Source organism: Hyla sarda, chromosome 2 (assembly GCF_029499605.1).
Source record: "Hyla sarda isolate aHylSar1 chromosome 2, aHylSar1.hap1, whole genome shotgun sequence".
NCBI classification, from domain to species: Eukaryota; Metazoa; Chordata; class Amphibia; order Anura; family Hylidae; genus Hyla; species Hyla sarda.
The window spans coordinates 347,657,797-347,677,109 of record NC_079190.1 but is presented as its reverse complement, the minus strand read 5'-3'; the positions used below and the strand labels follow the sequence as shown (position 1 = coordinate 347,677,109).

Below are 19,313 nucleotides of genomic sequence, written 5' to 3'. Positions count from 1 at the left end.
ATGTTGACCAAATCCATATTACAAATGTGGATGCTACCCCCTATTCAATTTCATCACACCTTCCATGACCGCTTGTGCCATTCCATTCCACCGCCACGTCCAACATATTCCCCCCCCGTTAATTCAGCTATGCCATTTGAACATCCACCTTTATCACCCCTGTACCATTAAGTTCACCCCTGTACCATTTTAATTTGCTCCCCCCCCTTATCAACCCTCTGTACCACATCATTCAGCATATAGATTTAATTATTTGGTTATTAAGCCCCTGTTAAGGGCCATTATTTCTGGATATGTCTAAGTACATTTTTGGTGGAAAAAAAATTGTTAACCCCTTGATGACCGGGCCATGTGCTTTAGGCAACGTTATATTTTTATATTTGAGCACTTATTAACATGGCGATACAACATATCTTTATTTATTTAAACATTTTTTTAAGAGAAAAGGGGGCGATTCAGAGGTTTATTTGATGGAAGCGGTTAATTCACTGTTAAAAAAAAAAAGATTATTTTTGGTCCCCATAGGGAGCTATAACATGCAGTCTATTGATTGCATACACTGTTCAATGCTATGTTATAGCATAGCATTGATCAGTGTTATCAGTGCTCTGCTGCTCCAGTCTGCCAGGCTTGGAGCAGCAGATCACTGATAGGACAGCGAGGAGGCAGGTAAGGGCCCTCCTCGCCATCCAATTAGCGAATTAGCTAAAAAGGATGAGAGAGCGCTCCAATGTGAAAGTATATACAGGCACTTGATGAAGGTAATCAGACAAATGCCTACTCACAAGATCATGTTGTGCAAGCTAGAGGCACAACACTCGAATAGCTTTATGACTGCAGATCCTGGCTGAGTGTGCAGTAGAGGATGGTTCCTTCGTGGGCTGCTGCTGGCTTCCTCTGCTAACATCAATGAGCATGTAGTTGCAAGATAGAAGGCCTGTTGGAAAACATGGTGGGTGAGGAAGGATTAAAGCGCTGTCCCGGATCCAAGGTAAGAGAAATACTTTTTATTTCTTTTAAAGTTAAACATGTAACGCGTTTCAAGGGTGTGCTGCCCTCTTCATCAGACATGTCTGATGAAGAGGGCAGCTCGCCCTTGAAATGCGCTACATGTTTAACTTTAAAAGAAATAAAAAGTCTTTTTCTTACCTTGGATCCGAGACAGCGCTTTAATCCTTCCTCACCCACCGTGTTTTCCAACATGTCTTCTATCTTGCAATTAGCGGATTTGGACACTGCACTTTTACCACGGTGGTCCCGTTCAGTTACGATGAGCGGCAGTTTTTTTTATTTAATTTTACACGCCATGATTAACTTTAATCGCTGTGTCTAAGTTGTTAATGCTGGACGTCACCGCAAATGGTGATATCTGGTATTAGCCACGGGTCCCGGTGTAGTGAAGAAAACTGTTCCGTGTAGAGGAATGTGTCCAAGCAGCTGATGATAAATGCTGGGTCAGCAAAGCCACTGTGATTGGCTGAGATGCACACACCTGCCCAATACTATTGGTTGTTTGGGGGGTGTGCAGCCTCGCTCTGCTCAGTATTTGGCGCCAGCTCCCTGGACACATTTCATTACACCCCGATCTCTGCGTTCTCACAGCAGAATATAGCAATCTATATCCTCCCTATGAGAGCAGAGAAGCAGAGAACAGGGATGTTGAAAACGGTGTCCCCACTGCTGTAGCTCACTCTCACCGCTGATGTAAAACTGTGAACCTGATCCCCACAGCTCTCATCAGCCTGGGGGATGTAGAAATGTGTGTCCCCGCTGCTGGCTCTCTCCATCCCCAATCCCTGCGGCGGGAATGTACAAATGTGTGTCTTGGGGTGCAGAGACTATACATCACTGCTCTCCCCTGCCTCTGATTACTGCTTCTTCAAATCAGTGTACCCATGCCTCAATGTTTCCCCACAGATTTTCAACATCCTCGAGGCAGGGTAGAGCGGTGATTGATGATGGATAGCGGTCTTCCCTGCCTCTGCACTAGGACACATTCCTACATCTTCACTGCGGGGATCGGGATGGAGAGAGCCAACAGCAAGGACACACATTTCTAGTTCCCCCAGGCTGATGAGAGACATGGGGATCGGGTTCACAGTTTTACAGCATCGGCAAGAGTGAGCCTCAGCAGAAGGGACACTTTTCAGCATCCCTGTTCTCTGCTTCTGTTCCGATCTCTCTGCTCTCATAGCAAGGATAAAGTTTGCTTTATCCTGCTGTGAGATTGCGGAGATTGGGGTGTAGTGAAATGTGTCCAAGGAGCTGGTGCCAAATACTGAGCTGAGCGAGGCTGCACCCCCCCCCCCCCCAACAACCAATAGTATGGGACGGGTGTGCACGTCAGAATTTATCATCATCTGCTTGGACACATTTCTCTACAGGGAACAGTTTTCTTAACTACACCGGCAGCTAAAAGCCACCGGGACCACACTGCTATGACGCAGGGTCAGCTCCTGACCCCTCTTCTTAGAAGGGGAGCGGAGCAAGGGCGTACATGTACGCCCTTTGTCCTTAAGGAGTTAAAAATAAATAAGTAAATAAAACAGGACATACAAAGCATCAGTATACAATATGCTTGTGTAAATTAGACTTGTTTGTACCTCCATAGTGCTGTCCTCTGAATTCTCTTCACATTTTTTCAACAACATATTTCGAGGGACAGATTCGCTGTTGTGGTTCTCCTCCTCAGTCTTCGGGGACATCATATGACTTCTGTATGGCTTTATGTGGTCCACGTTGGCTTTCTTGGCCAAGCTTTTCCCATCCACTTTTGTCAATCTGACAATTTTTCCAGCCAGTTCCTTGATGACTTATGGACCATAGAAGTCTGGCTGCATCCTTCCTCCTTTTCTTCCTCGCTTCCTTGTATTATACAGAAGGACCTGTTAAAGCATTTGTGGATGTGTCAGTTAATAAAGAAACAAGCTTCAGGCAGATTTGTCCAAAACAGTGTAGAGGACTAGGGGTGTAGTTGCCCATAGCAACCAATCAGATTGCTTGTTTCATTTTTCAGATGCCCTTGTATGAATGATAGAAGCTATCTAATTTGTCGCTATGGGCAACTTCACCACTATTTCTCTACACAAATTGTGAAAAATCTACCCCATTGTCTACACAAAATGACTTTGAAGCTGGAACCTTAGCACAGCTTGATGGTCTCCTCCAAATAGTTTGAAGGCTTAGCTAACAGACCTCATCTCCAACGCTGTATGTCAGTTGCTCATTCTTCTTCAATACTTTTTTTGCATGAGCATCCTTTTGTCTTCCTTGAGACTTTTCAACTGATTTGTGTAGCAGCTGAGTTGAAGCTTTTTTCCTCCACAAAGCTTTGATAGGTTTCCTTCTCAGGCAGGATGATCGAAAGCTGAAAATAAATAAATATAAAAGATAATATTTATTACAAAAATGTGCAATTAAACATTCATGGACTATAATAAAAAGTTACTTTTCCAGAAGAATAAACTAAGGAAATCAAAATATATTTTTATAATTGCAATGCTAAGGGAAATGGAAGAATATGGTTCAATGTGCGCACTGAACGATAATATGCAACAAACTGGGACATTTCACAGATATTTGTTACCCTAATGTTCAATAAAGTAAACAAAGGTAATGTCTACATATTAAGCAATTATATGATTTGATGTAGCTAAGACAGAAGAAACTCACTGGCAGCTCCACGGAACTTGGGAGGGAACAACCGCCACCCTTCCATACTTAAGAAGAAACGGAGAAAAGTTTGTTGTCCTTTGGACCTTCAATCTCAAGGAGAAAAGCGTGGGCTTCAAATAGATGTCCCAGTTGTTCTGCTGATCATTCACCTGTTTTGTGAGAGCCCTGGAAATAAAATCCCACCACCAAATAAATTCTTTTTAAAACAGTAGAATTCTTATGATAAAATTTAGAGATCAGACCATACAGTAAGACATAAATGTCATACAAAAAGAACATTATAGAAAATGAAAAATCATAATCAAAGTTGCATCAAAAGCCCCCCCATAAATTAAAAAAAAAAGAAACTTGCCGCTTGATGTTGTGATTACTTTTCTCATGAAGGCCATTGGTCTGAGAATGATATGCCGCTGTAACACTTCTTTCGATTCCAAGTATATTACAGATATGTTCATTAAGCTATTACAAACAATTTATAATAACTTACTTAATAAGTTACAAACAATAACTTATTTACAGTGGTCCCTCAAGTTACAATATTAATCCATTCCAGGATGACCATTTTATGTAAACCATTGTATGTTGAGACCATAACTCTATGGAAACTTGATAATTGGTTCTGAACCGACAATAATGTCATCCAAAAATAGGGAAAAGTGAGGATTAAAAAAATAATAATATTTATAAAAATCATAAATAAAATAGATAAAGCCAGTACTTAGGTCTAAAAGTAATAAAGATCTGCTGGTAGCTGTAATCACTTACCTGGCATCCAAAGGAGCAGCTAACCCTGGCACAGGTAAGGAGTAGTACAGAACATGTAATACTACCCTGTACTGTAGGGGGCGCTACCAGACACCAGTCAGTGCATACACTTCAGTAATACAGGGGTTTTAATAGTAAAGTGCCCACTCTGAGTGGTCAGATCTTCCAGCTATTGACATGTTTCACAGATCTGGACTGTCTGTACATTGTATGATGTGTCTGGTTTATAGTTACAATGGTCCAGAAAGATAGAATTATTTACTTACCGATAATTTGGTTTTCTTGAGTCCACCATGACAACCCACATGAGAGATGGTCCCATAGGACCTAATAGGAACAGGAAACAGAAAGGGTTAAAAGCCTCTCCCCCCCGGCACCTTCCCCAGTGTTTTACAAATCAAAAAAGGGACACCAGAAAAAGTAATGCCAGTAGAAGAAAACAACCCAAACACAAAAAAAAGGGAGGGAAATAATGGGGCGCCCCATGACGTCACTTCCGGTCCGCTGCATCTCCGTACTGCCCGGAACCAAAGTTTCTTACCCAGTTCCCGGGGGAACCACACAAGCTGCTGCACAAGGACGCAGCCGGCCAGGAAATGCCACCGGAACTCTGCTACAGCACGCCCGCCGCATACAGAGCTCCGGTAACTCCCAGTGACATGCGGCCCCCATAGGCGTGCGCAGTCTATTGCATTAGAGTGTGCACCCTAAAGCACAAACTCACGCGTGTGTGTGTTTATATAGATAGATATATATACATATACACACACACACACACTCTTGCTTGCATGCACACATACATAAACAGACCTACACTCATATAAATATCAATACAAACAAAATGAAAAACTTTATTAAAACTTTTTTGGGGATTGGAGGCTTTTTTTTGGATTGGAGGCTCCATTATACATACACTGTACAGCAAGCATACCTCCATTATACATACACTGTACAGCAATCATACATTCATTATACATACACTGTACAGCAATCATACATTAATTATACATACACTGACTGTACAGCAATCATACATCCATTATACATACACTGTACAGCAATCATACCTCCATTATACATACACTGTACAGCAATCATACATTCATTATACATACACTGTACAGCAAGCATACCTCCATTATACATACACTGTACAGCAAGCATACCTCCATTATACATACACTGTACAGCAATCATACATTCATTATACATACACTGTACAGCAATCATACATCCATTATACATACACTGTACAGCAATCATACATCCATTATACATACACTGTGACTGTACAGCAACCATACAGCCATTATACATACACTGTACAGCAACCATACATCCATTATACATACACTGACTGTACAGCAATCATACATCCATTATACATACACTGACTGTACAGCAATCATATATCCATTATACATACACTGTACAGCAATCATACATCCATTATACATACTGACTGTACAGCAATCATACATCCATTATACATACACTGACTGTACAGCAATCATACATCCATTATACATACACTGTGACTGTACAGCAATCATACATCCATTATACATACACTGTACAGCAAGCATACCTCCATTATACATACACTGTACAGCAAGCATACCTCCATTATACATACACTGTGACTGTACAGCAATCATACATCCATTATACATACACTGTACAGCAAGCATACCTCCATTATACATACACTGTGACTGTACAGCAATCATACATCCAATCCATTAATAATGGATTGGATGTATGATTGTTGTACAGTCACAGACACAGTGTATGTATAATGGATGTATGATTGCTGTACAGTGTATGTATAATGGACAGGGCCGTCTTTAATTTTGATTGGACCCTGGGCAAGCAATTTTTTTTGGGCCCCCCCCCCCCGGTCCCCCACCCCCATCCCACACACACTCGGGATCAGTACAGGATCAGTAATGTAATGTATGTACACAGTGACCTCACCAGCAGAATAGTGAGTACAGCTCTGGAGAGAGGTTGGGTGTGTCTGAGCTCCTGTTACTTCCAGACTCTTCCAGTGAAGCAGTGATTTCCATCCGCCCCTCCCCAGGTGTGTGGCAGATACCTGGGTAGAGGGTTTTCCTGCTATGGAGCCCCAGGAGGCTTCATCTTGCACTCCCCGTACCCGGCCGGCGGGGGGTGCAAAGGAAAATGCGACGGCCAGCAGCCAGGATGGGGTGAGACGATCCACCAGGGCCCATCGCCATGTGGGGCCCCCTCCCCCATCCCCAGCTGGGAGCTGCAAGGCTTCCAGCAAAAGTTCCTCTGGGAAAAGAAGCTCATCCAGGCAGAGGAGTGGAGTGAAGGCTTCTACCTCAGGCTCCTCAGAACCCCAGCAATGGGGGGTAAAGGAGCCAAGGGAATCCCTGGAGACTTTCGGATCTAGAATCCAGGCAAAGATGGCCCAATATGAACAGCTTGGGAAACAGCTTCGTGGTCTAAGAGAAGACATTAAGTTTACAACTTACCAGGCGGATACAGCAGCCAAGGGCAAGAGAGCAGCGTTCACTGCAAAGGTGAGAGCACTAAAGAAAGAGGTGGAGGAGATTGTTCAGCTGAGAGCAGACATTGTGGCTGGAGCCGGCTTCTTCAGCGAGAAGATACTTAATGAGGAGAGGTTCCCCAAAAAGGGGGTCTCCAGAGGTTCAGAAAAAGATTGTCACCAAGATGACTGCCAGAGCGAGGAGGAGATGGAGGAAGGTGAGGAGGGGGATGTGAGTGAGGGGGATATGGACACGGGTTCTGCTTGTACCACCACTGTTACCCCAGACCCCCCACTTACCCTCAGTGTGGACTATATAAATCCAGCTCAGGTGGCCTTACCTCCCTCCAGTGAGGATGATGAGGATGGCAGTGACTGCAGTGATGGCAGCAGCTCGGCAGATGGGGGTCTCCTGCGTGCGATTGTTATGCAGGAGTCCCCCACCCGTCTGGAGAACTTCACTTTTGGTGATGATTTGGGCCCAGAAGAGAAGGGGAAGCGGAAGAAAGTGAAGGGCAAGAAGTGGAAGAAGGCACAAGAAGTGGAAGAAGGCACAAGGAGTGAAATTTGTATTTTCTTCTTTCCAGCAACCTGGGTCGGCTGAGAAGTCAGCTCAGGGTGCTGGGTCCCCCAATCTGCCAGACCCCGTTTCTGTAGTGGAGCGGGGACAGCATGGGGGATACAGTAGTGCACCCAAAATGGCCGCGGGTGCTATAGAAAAAAAAGGGCACCCTCCTGTGAGGGGGGAGGGTGTCCAGGCGCCAGAAAATAGCGGCAGATTCACCCGTCCGGGGGGCGGTCCCTCGGTTGAAGTGGGCGGTACAGGTCCTGGCGCTGCAGGGCACTCCCCTGTGAGGGGGGGGGAGTGTCCGGGCGCCGGACCTTGTTGGTTCAGGGGGCGGTCCCCTAGGTGACGTTGACGGGGCAGGAGTGCGTCTGGAGGGACAGCTCCCGCCAAGATGTACAGCATTTTGTGGGGGGGCGTGGCCACCCATGTCAGAGGCGGAGCCTGTCTCTGCGTCCCAGGAGAGTGGAAGGAAGAACTCTACAGCGCCAATCCTAAAACCGGCAACCCTTGTACATGAAACAAAACACCCAGCCAGCCCAGCCTGTAATACAATGGAGAGTGTAGGCAAGAGTGAAAGTGAAAGCAAAAATGGTAATGTGCAGAATGTGAGTTATGGGTCCTGGTTTGGTTTCTGGTTCGACTGCCCCCCCGGTAGTGGCTGCTTCTCCCAGAAGCTATGCCAGCGTCACTGCCGGGGGATCAGGGGGATCCCCATCTCCATCTGGCTCTGGGGGTCACTTGCAACAGCGCCTCCTGGGGGCTCTACGTAGGGGAGACAGATCAATTCATGTAGAGGGGAGGGGTGAGGTTGACCTGTCTTTTTGGATAGAAAGACACGGCTTAGGCGCCTTCCGAGAACAAAATGGGGAGGTGGTCTGGTCCCTCCCGACATCCGGGCAGGAAAGTGGCCGTAGGAATGTGGTCCGTTTAGTGTGGAGGGGCGAAGATGCGTGTCTGCCTCGGGGTAAGGTGGTTGAGCTCCTCCTCCGGATGGAATTCAGGGCAAGTGACATCTTTGCCCTGATCCACCCCTACGGTACTTCCGAGTTTGACATCAGCTTCGTTCGGCCAGAGGGTTTGGAACTCTTCTGGTCGAACTATGAGGTGGTGAAAAGCGAGCCCGGCTGGCGGGATTTTGCCGTAAAGGCGATATCCCGTCAGAATTTGGTCAAGAAAGTGACCGTTTTGACACGTAACGAATCACTTTCATGCTATGATATCATGACCTGGCTCAGCAGATATGGTGATGTGACGGACATGCCGAAAAAGAACTACGACGAACATGGGATCTGGTCTGGGGCCTGGACGTTTTCCGTCAAACTGAAGCGTTCGGGGAGCACTGTTGCCCACATCCCATCAGCTGCTTTTCTTGGGAGAGACAGAATCCAAATTTTCTACCAGGGGCAGCCCAAGGTCTGTCACAGGTGTGGCAGCCCCACTCACTTTAGCGCAGCCTGTACCGTGCAGGTCTGTGCTCTGTGTGGTGGGGTAGGTCATCTTGCCGCATCCTGTAGGCAGATCAGGTGTCATCTGTGTGGTGTCTTAGGACACCCTTTCAGCCGTTGTCCTAGCGCCTTTGCCCGTGCGACGGTCACCTTGGCTAGGGAGAGCAGTAATGTTGCCTCAGCTGGGGAGGGCACGAGTGCGGGTGAAGGTGCAACAGGGTCAGTGAGGAGGAAAAGTCCCGCCAAGCTGAGGCGGGAGGCTAATCGGAGAAGGAGCAGGGAACTGGAGAGTTCCCATGTGGCAGGGGTAGCTTCTGGCCCTGCTCCAGAGGTTAGTCCTGAAACTGCTGAGGCCCTGGGGGAGAATGTGCTGGATGAGGAAATGGGGAGAATATGTAGAGAAGAAGGCAGTAAGGCCGATCTTTCCGATTCCTCCCACTGTGAAAGTGTGGATGAGGAGGGTGAAGAGAGGCCAAAAAAGAAGGGCAGTAAAGGGAGAAAGAAGAGGTCGGAGCCCTCTAGTCCCCGTGCTACGGACCAGGTCCCAAGCGGAAGCTTACCTGCCCCCCCCTCTGATTGATCTGTCTAATCGGTACTCTGTACTCGATGCCATCTCCTCCCCCTCCTTGGAGGGGGGGGGTCGAGGATGGGGTGCCTGAAGTGGGGGAGCCTCCAGGGGGAACTGGGCCCTGTCCTGATGGGGCTGTTTCTTCAGGGGATGGGGCCAAACCAGAGCCAGGCGGAGATGGGGATTCAAAAATGGACCAGTTAGAGTCTAAAAAAAGGTCCAAAGGGAAAGAAGCCTCCTCATCTGGGGATGAGGGGGTGAAAAAAAAACAGAAATGAGGGGTTAGGGCCGTCTAACTCAATCACCCATGATGGCGGCACTCACCCCATTGACGCTGGCATCTATTAACTGTGCCAGCATAAAGTCTGATACGGCTAGATTCGCAGCCTTTGATTTTCTCGGCCGTGTTGAAGCCGATATTTTGTATCTGCAGGAGACCAGGTTGTCAGATCTAGCCTCCCTGGTAAAAGCCAAGAGAGAGTGGAGGCGCGGGCCCTCCCACTGGTCTCTTGCGGCTGAGCCGTATAATGGGGTGGCGGTCCTTTTTACCGCTCCGGTTGAATGCAGATGGGTTATTGAGTTAGAAATGGGGAGGTGCCTGATCTTAGATGTCCTCATGAAGGGACAGGAGCTCCGGCTCATTAACATCTACGCCCCACAAACCAAGTGGGGACGAAAAGATCTCTTTATGAGGATTAAGCTCTTCCTTTTTACTAGCCGGCAAGTGATCTTTGGAGGGGACTTCAATACTGTCACAAGGTCCCAAGATAGGAGAGGTTCCAATGGTTCGCTGGCTTAGGACAGCATAGCTCTTAATAATATAGTTAGGGAAGCTCGCCTAGAGGACGCCCACATCCGGAGCCCCTCAGGCCACGCGGGTTTCACCTATCATCGAGGTAGCTGCAGGTCTAGGATAGACAGGTTTTATTTAAAGGAGGAAGCCGTCTCTTCCGCAGTGTCCGTGGTTGAGGTGGAGTTCTCCGATCACTGTATGATTTTGTTTTCCTTGAATGTTTCAGAGACCCCCCGGATGGGTAAAGGTTATTGGAAGCTGAATTCGTCCCTCCTGGAGGAAGCGGAGGTAAGACAGTCCTTTGAGGATTTTCTTCAGAGTCAGGTACCTTTACTGGACCTTTGTAGTAGTAAGTCAGAGTGGTGGGAGATATTCAAGAAGCGGGTTGCGGGGTTCTTCCGCCAGCTCTCGAGCCTCAGGTCCCTGAACAGGTATCGCGGTATCGCTTGTATCAGGGTCTGAGGAGGAAACTCGAGCTTCTCGTCTCGACTGGAGGTAGCCGGGAGGATATCTCCAGAGTGAAGTCCTTGCTGATGAGGTGTCAGTACGATAGGCACGCATCTTTGGTTTTTGAGAGGGATTTTGGGAAGTACCGCTCGCCCGACCCTTACAGAAACTGCAAGATGTCAGTGAGTAGTAAAATCATCTCAGCACTGATTGATAGTACGGGATCTCTGAATCGGTCCAGATCAGGGATCCTGGAGGTCGTCAGATCCTTCTACTTGCACCTCTTGGGGAGGAAGGATCTAGATCGGGACAAGATGTCGGCTTTCCTGGCTGAAACCATTCCTGAGCCAGGGGTAGACCCCTCTCTTGGCGTTTTGGCAGAAGAAATTAAGGAAGAGGAAGTGAGACTGGCGATCGAGGGGCTTGCCCCCAAGAAGTCGCCAGGTCCGGATGGCTTAACATCCGAGTGGTACAAGACCTTTAAGGAGTCTTTAGCTCCCCTCTTGACTGTGGTATTCAATGAGTGTCTCTCCTCGGGCACTCTGCCTAGGTCAATGAGGAGGTCAGCCCTGATTCTTCTCTCAAAGGGTAAAGATCCTAGCCGGATTGAGAATTGGAGGCCCATAGCTCTTCTCAATACGGACAGGAAGCTTCTGGCCAAGATACTGTTTAATCGGTTGGTGGAGTTTGCACCCCGGCTCCTTTCGGGGGCCCAGCACTGCTCTGTTCCAGGCCGAAGCACCTTAAGTGCTGTCCTGAGTGTCAGGGAGGCAGTGGAGCGGAGCAGTGCGGGTCTCTGGAAGGGGTACTTACTGTCCTTGGATCAGGCCAAAGCATTTGATCGGGTGAACCATGACTACCTCTGGTCCGTCCTTCTGAGATATGGCTTACCGAGTACTTTTGTTAATTGGCTCAAGATCTTGTATGCAGGGGCAGAGAGTTTCCCGCTGGTGAACGGTTGGTCTGGCCGCTCTTTTGAGGTGGGGTCCGGAGTCCGTCAGGGTTGTCCTTTGAGCCCGCTGTTATACGTGTTCGCAATCGATCCCTTCGTCCGGAGGGTAGATTGTGGGCCGTTAGCGGGAGTCGGGATGAGTCTGGCGGAGCCGGATGTCGCCCAGAGAGTGGTGGCGTATGCTGATGGTGTCACCATTTTCGTCTCCTCGAGGGGGGAGGTCGATGTGGTGATGTCAGAGGTGGACCGCTACTCGGAGGCTTCCGGGTCTAAGATCAACCGGGATAAGTGTGAAAGTCTCTGGCTGGGAGGGGGGGATCCCACGTTTGATCTCCCGGACACCCTTCCAGGGCCCCAAGAATCAGCAAAAGTTTTGGGCATCACATTCGGCCAGGATGATTATCCCACCAAAAACTGGGATGGTAAGCTCCAGGATGCCACTCAGAAGGTGGACCAGTGGAAGGGTTGGTCTATGACCCTCAGGGAAAGGGTACACCTGATCAAATCGTACCTGCTCCCCTTGTTTATCTATCTGGGCAGTGTATGTATCTTGCCAGAGGCTTACTACACTAGGGTCTACAGCCTGTTTTTCCAACTGTTATGGGGGAACAGGATGAACCTAGTCAAGAGGGAGGTTACGTACCGCACGAGGAGACTAGGGGGTTTATCTATGGTAAACCCCGTGGTGTTCTTAACAAACACCTTCTTAAAAGCCAACATCTCAAACCTCTGGTCAGAGAGGGCTTCTCCGTGGGTACTCTCCTGCAGGGAGTGGTTTCGGCCTTTCTTCCAGGAATGGGAGAGAGGAGGGCAAGTGAAGGACCTCCGTACACCACATGGATATATTCCTGCTTACACTACCCCGACTCTGAAGGCGATACGTCGGTGGGGTCTGGGAGTGTGGGAGATCAGGACCCAGTCAAGGCAGTTCCTTGACAAACGGGTTCTGTTGACCCACTTCCAGAAGCCTCTGGCGCTCAGGGACTGCCCAGGTCAGGATCTGAGGGTGGGGTTGTTTCTTTTAAACATGAAAAGGATCCCCCAGAAGTTTTGGGACTTGGCCTGGCGCTGCTTTCAGGGGAAGCTATATGTGAGGGACAATTTGAAGTGTAGGAGATCTGATGACCGGGACTGTCCCCGAGAAGAGTGTGTGGACACGCTGGAAAGCATGGACCATTTCCTCCTTCATTGTCCCTTTAATATAGGGGTTTACAACCGGGTGGGCGCTTCCATTGGCTGGAGTCAACTTGCCGGCCTTACCTACCCGGAGTGGGCTTATGGGGCATTCAGGAAAATGGGTGGTCGAGACCGGGGCACTTTATTCTTAGTTAGCTTAGTGATTAGGTACCACACGTGGAACGCACGGTGTTTAGTGTCTACGCAGCGTAAAGTCCTCTCCGAGATGGAGGTCTGTAGGAATATCACCGTGACCTCGGGAAGATCAGGTCTTTGGAGTATGGCAGTCTTGGTACCAGTAGGGCTTCTCTCCTGTGGAGAGGGTTTTCTTTTGATGTGCCCTAGGTACTAGACCTTCTGGGTAGAGTACCCTTGTTTTGGTTAGGGACAGTGATGTAAGGGGACAGGGTTAGGGTGATAGTAGGGTCAGTTTCTATTTTAGGGATAATGGTAGGGTGAGAGGTAGGGAGGTGTTAGGGAAAGTATGTAAATTTTTGTATGTATCAGGATTGCCATCCTTCTTCCTGGTGGTGGGCTAATGCATGTGCACCATAGCTTTTTGTTTTGTTTTCCGATGTTTAGGTTATGAAGGGCTTACAGGCACCGAACTTGGGCCTAGTGTGGGTTATGTTGTTTATGTATGTTATAAAGTTGGTTATGGTTAAGTTGGTTGGGAGGAGTTCTAGGTTGGGGGGGGTGTATTTGGTGTGTGGTGGTTTTCTTTTGGTGGACCTGGCATGGGTCAGTCGTGGCTGGACATTGAGAACTGTGGACTCTGACCCATGTACAGAAGGGCGGGTGGTGTGGGTGAAGGGATAGTTTAGAGTAGGGATGTTTTATTGTACATTTAGGTGTGTTTCCTGTATAATAATAGGTGTGTATATAGTGTATATAGTTTATATGTATAAATTGTGTACATTACATGTAATTATTATAAAAATATATATATTAATTTTATTTTTATTTTATTTATTTTTATCTTGATTTGTGAATTATATATTGTTTATATTGTGTTTATAGTAGAGATAGATATGGCAGTCGAACCAGATGTTATTTTTGTAGTAATTTTTGTATCCAGTTGTGGTTTAGGTCTTGTGGGATAACGTAGAAAACTAATGTATATATGTGTGTGTGGAAGGGGGAAAAAAAAAAGTGTGTGTGTGTATGTGTATGTATAATATGTATATAAAGAAGGGAGATCAGGGCAGCACTCCAATGGTGTGAAAAAAAGATAAAATTTATTCCATCAAAACAATGTGCAAAACAGCAGCGACGTTTCGATCCTCTCCAGGATCTTTTTCAAGCTGAACTAAACAGATTTGTGATTTCTTTTATACATATACTCATCAAGTGAAACAATTATCAATCAAGTGTACAGTCAAAATACAATAAAGTGCAATTAAAGCATAAACCGTGTACAGTAGAGTGATCAATGTACAATGTAAGGCTCATATATCTGTCTTATTATGAGCAAGGTGCATATACAGGTCCTTTATCTATTACCTAAAATTCATAAATCTCTGTCTAATCCGCCGGGCAGACCCATTGTGTCTGGTCGTAACTCCATCTTGAATAATATCTCAATTTTTTTAGACCAGGTGCTTCGTGAATATGCGGTGGGGGCCCGATCTTATCTTCAGGACACGACCGATTTTTTGATGAAAATTCAGAACTTGACTATACCATCCAACTCCATACTGGCTTCATTTGATATAGTGAGTCTCTATACATCTATTAGCCATGAGGTGGGACTTAATGCGGTACGTAAGGCTCTGCTAAACACAGATTGCACTGATGATAAACTTCATTTTGTGTTAGCTTTGTTGGATATCAATCTTAGCTGTAATTACTTCACATTTAATGATCAGTTTTACTTACAGACGAGAGGGACCGCAATGGGCGCAAACGTTGCGCCCACCTACGCAAATATGGTGGTAGCCAGTATGGAGGAGGAGTTCATCTATATGTCGCCCCACTTCACCAAGGTAGTGGAGTGGTGGCGATATATAGATGATATTTTTTTAATTTGGAGAGGCACTACTGAGGAATTGGATGATTTCCATAGATTTTTGAACACCATTGACTATAACATACAATTCACTCTTGTTTCTTCTACAGATAAACTACAATTTTTGGATACCTCAGTTACGCTACAAGACAACAAACTCCACACGGACCTTTACGTTAAAGAGACTGACTGCAACACCCTCCTACAGTACACGAGTTGTCACCCTAGGCACATGGTGAGATCTTTACCGTATAGTCAGTTCTTGAGGGTTAAGAGAATAGTTGACCGCCCTGAACATAGCGAAGCAGCACTCACCAGGATGTCCCGCAACTTCAGACAGAGGGGTTATCCCCCTAGGCTGCTGGACATCCATGGTGAGCGGGTCAAATCTATGGATAGAGCACTGACTCTGAGCTCCACCAATCGGACAGTAGATAGGGGAGAGAGACTGACATTTGTGAGCACCTTTAATGACATCTCTACACAATTAACTAAAATATTGAAACACAATTGGCAGATTATAGAAAAAGGCTTCCCCCAGATTCCATCTCTAAAACATCCCCCCATTATGTCCTATCGAAGGGTTTCTAATATTAAGGACAAATTGGTGAAAGCCGATATAGCTTCCTCCAAAACACCACAACAAAGATACTTTGGTACAATGGGCAAGGGATCTTTTCCTTGTAGGTCTTGTGTCAATTGTAATTTAATGGTAAAAGGTTCTGAGTTCCAACACCCTGATACACTCAAAAAATATAAGATAAATTATTATCTAAATTGTTGTTCGGATTATGTTATCTACGTTCTGTGGTGCCCTTGTCAACTTTTGTATATAGGCGAAACCAAATGTGACATGAAGACACGGTTAAATAACCACCGATACACTATACGTAAAAAACGTTTAGATTTGCCAGTGGCTAAACATTTTACAGAAAAGGGCCACACAGAACGGGATTTGAAATTTATGATTCTGGACCATGTCCCACTCCCAAAAAGAGGTGGGGACCGTTTAACTCTTCTCAAAAAGAAGGAACTACGGTGGATTTTTGAACTTTCCACACTACGCCCTGTTGGGCTGAATGTGGAGTTCAAAATTACACCGGGCATGCTCTAAGGTGTGGGGGATTGTTGTTCGCCTTGGTCTCCGAGTATAACAGATTTGTTTATCTAATTTATCCTTCTATTTCCTTTTTTTCAGATTCAGTTTGAGTTCAATACACTCAGAGGAATTGATTTACTCTTTTGATCTCCGCCACTTGCAACAGTCAACTTTTGAGAACAGGACATCTTGCTTTTTATATATTTTTAATAAACAATTTTTCCATTATGTCTTTTCCCTGACGTTTGTACACGGTAGACATGTGTGACAGGTGCCGTAGGAGGTATTGATACGTGCCACCTCTTGCGGTCTTTGCTCTTCCAGGCAGTTTTTTATTTATTTTTTCTATTTCTACTTTTGTTTTTTATTCATTTTTTTACCCATTTACTTTATTCATTTTCTTCAATTTTTTTGTTCATCTTGGTACATATCACATTGGACCTACATAGCACAGGGAAGTTGATGACGACCAGGGTCCACACAGGTACGAGCTGCTGTTGGAGCACAGACACCTGGCCCCGAGCGTCCGAGGGTTTTGGTGGGTTCCGGACGCACCCGAGGAGATTGGGTGTGTCGGGACTGACACCCACCCTTAATATGTACTTATTATATAAGTCATGCGAATAGGGGTGACCCACGGAATAGGGGTTTTGTGACCATAATCCGGTCCATTTTAATTTAATAATGCTTTGCTATGTACTCTGAGAAGGTGAGGTTCGAGAGAACCTGTACCCAACACCTACCTGTTATATTCAGTTGGCTTCATCTCTTACATTGTTTTCATTCTTTATTTGTTGTTTTTTTACCTTTTCATTTTTTCCTACCTGGAATTGAGCACTGACGGCATAGGGTTTGGCATGGAACCCTGCCCCTTGGTTACCTGTTTACTCATGGACTGCCGTGTTATTATGTTTGGGACATTTTATTTATGTATTTTTCTATGTAAGGGAAGCTTTTCCAGTTCTCAAAATGGCGCCGTCGCACCTATTCTCTTGGTGCGCAGGCGCCGGTACATGACCATGTACGGACGATTAAGTCGGCAGTGCGCACGCGCCGATCTGCTGTGGTGTTTGCAAGACGGAGATCTTAAACCAATGATTAAGTAGAACGTCATGTTAGGGGGCGGGCCGGCACAGACGGCGCTTCCGGAACGCCAAGTGTCCATGCACGCCATTACACACGTCTAAGGTATAGTGTTACTGTAATCACTCCTCTGATTGTTTGATTGTTTTTAATCATAGGCAACCTTATCGTTTTTAGATCACTGTCAGCACTTTAGTATCCAGGTTTCCTGGATACCTGTATATGCACCTTGCTCATAATAAGACAGATATATGAGCCTTACATTGTACATTGATCACTCTACTGTACACGGTTTATGCTTTAATTGCACTTTATTGTATTTTGACTGTACACTTGATTGATAATTGTTTCACTTGATGAGTATATGTATAAAAGAAATCACAAATCTGTTTAGTTCAGCTTGAAAAAGATCCTGGAGAGGATCGAAACGTCGCTGCTGTTTTGCACATTGTTTTGATGGAATAAATTTTATCTTTTTTTCACACCATTGGAGTGCTACCCTGATCTCCCTTCTTTTACATTTGGATGGATCGTTGGACTTGATCCTTTTACAGGTTGCCTGCACCTTTTCTTAAAAATCGTTTGGATTTTTTGAGTGCTGTTGCCCTTTTGTTTTTTGGATTTTTTTTTTATATATATATATATATATATATATATATATATATATATATATAAAAAATTGGTGTGCAGTGGGAGTGCTTGTTGTGTTTTCGGTTTGTAATATGTGATTTTTCCCAAGTTTGGGTGTTTTTTGAGTTGTAGATTCATTTATCTTTATGCCTTTCTAAAGTTATGGATCTGTGATGCATGTGTGTGGCATAGTATTATTATTATTATTATTATTATTATTAGTGTTATTATAATAAATAAAAAAAAACACACAAAAAAAAAAAACATAAAAAAAAAGGGGTGGTGGTGTGTAGTGGGAGTGCTTGTTGTGTTTTCTGTGTGTTTTGTAGTGTGTGTTTTTCCCAAGTCTGGGTGTTTTTGAGTTACAGCTAAATAGTGCTATTTTTATGTTTCTTTTTTGGTTATGTAAGTTGAGTATGCATGCGAGTGTTTTTCTTTTTGTTAGGAAAACTGGGCTGGCCGGTTAGGCAGGATTTATGTTCTTTTATTTTAAATGTAAAGTTTTGGTTTATGTTATTTCATGTTGCTGTTTTCAGTTATGGCCAAGTTGCGCTGGTTTTGTGTTTTTGTTATGATTTATATTTTTCTAATAAAAGATCTACAGGATATAACTCAGGATCAGTACAGGATAAGTAATGTAATGTATGTACACAGTGACTCCACCAGCAGAATAGTGAGTACAGCTCTGGTGTATAATACAGGATATAACTCAGGATCAGTACAGGATTAGTAATGTGATGTATGTACACAGTGACCTCACCAGCAGAATAGTGAGTACAGCTCTGGAGTATAATACAGGATATAACTCAGGTCAGTACAGAATAAGTAATGTAATGTATGTACACAGTGACCTCACCAGCAGAATAGTGAGTACAGCTCTGGGGTATAATACAGGATATAACTCAGGATCAGTACAGGATAAGTAATATAATGTATGTACACAGTGACCTCACCAGCAGAATAGTGAGTACAGCTCTGGGGTATAATACAGGATATAACTCAGGATCAGTACAGGATAAGTAATGTAATGTATGTACATAGTGACCTTACCAGCAGAATAGTGAGTACAGCTCTTTAGAATAATACAGGATATAACTCAGGATCAGTACAGGATACGTACGGGGGAGGGGATTATCAGATTATGCATGTGAGGGGAGGATAATAATGATTATTATAATCCTCCTCTCACATATATGTAACATCTCCCCCTCACATGTATAATCTGATAATCCCCTCCTCACATTGATAATCCCCTCACATATAATATCATAATCAGATTATATGTGAAGGGATAATCAATGTGAGGAGGGGATTATCAGATTATACATGTGAGGGGGAGATGTTACATATATGTGAGGGGAGGATTATAATAATCATTATTATCCTCCTCTCACATGCATAATTTCCTCCCTTCTTACATTATATAATAGCCCCCCCCAAACTATATAATAACCCCCCCCCCCACATTATATAAATCCCCCCACATTATATAATAAACCCCTCCACATTATATAATGAATCCCCCCTCACATTATATAATAAATCCCCTGCTCACATTATATAATAACCCCCCCCCCACACTATATAAT

At 45.1% G+C, this 19,313-nt stretch overlaps 1 protein-coding gene across 2 annotated transcripts in view; it reads right to left on the bottom strand.

Moving 5' to 3' along the window:
• LOC130356539 (parathyroid hormone-like) overlaps positions 1 to 4,407 on the bottom strand; it is a 37,059-nt gene extending 32,652 nt beyond the window's left edge. For both annotated transcript variants that reach the window (XM_056558225.1, XM_056558226.1), the window contains exons 1-2: positions 3,673 to 4,407; positions 2,604 to 3,367 (exon numbers count right to left, since the gene is read on the bottom strand). The gene's annotated coding sequence lies outside the window, so the exon portion shown is untranslated. The remainder of the gene's footprint in view (positions 1 to 2,603; positions 3,368 to 3,672) is intronic.
• Positions 4,408 to 19,313: the final 14,906 nt, after the last annotated feature.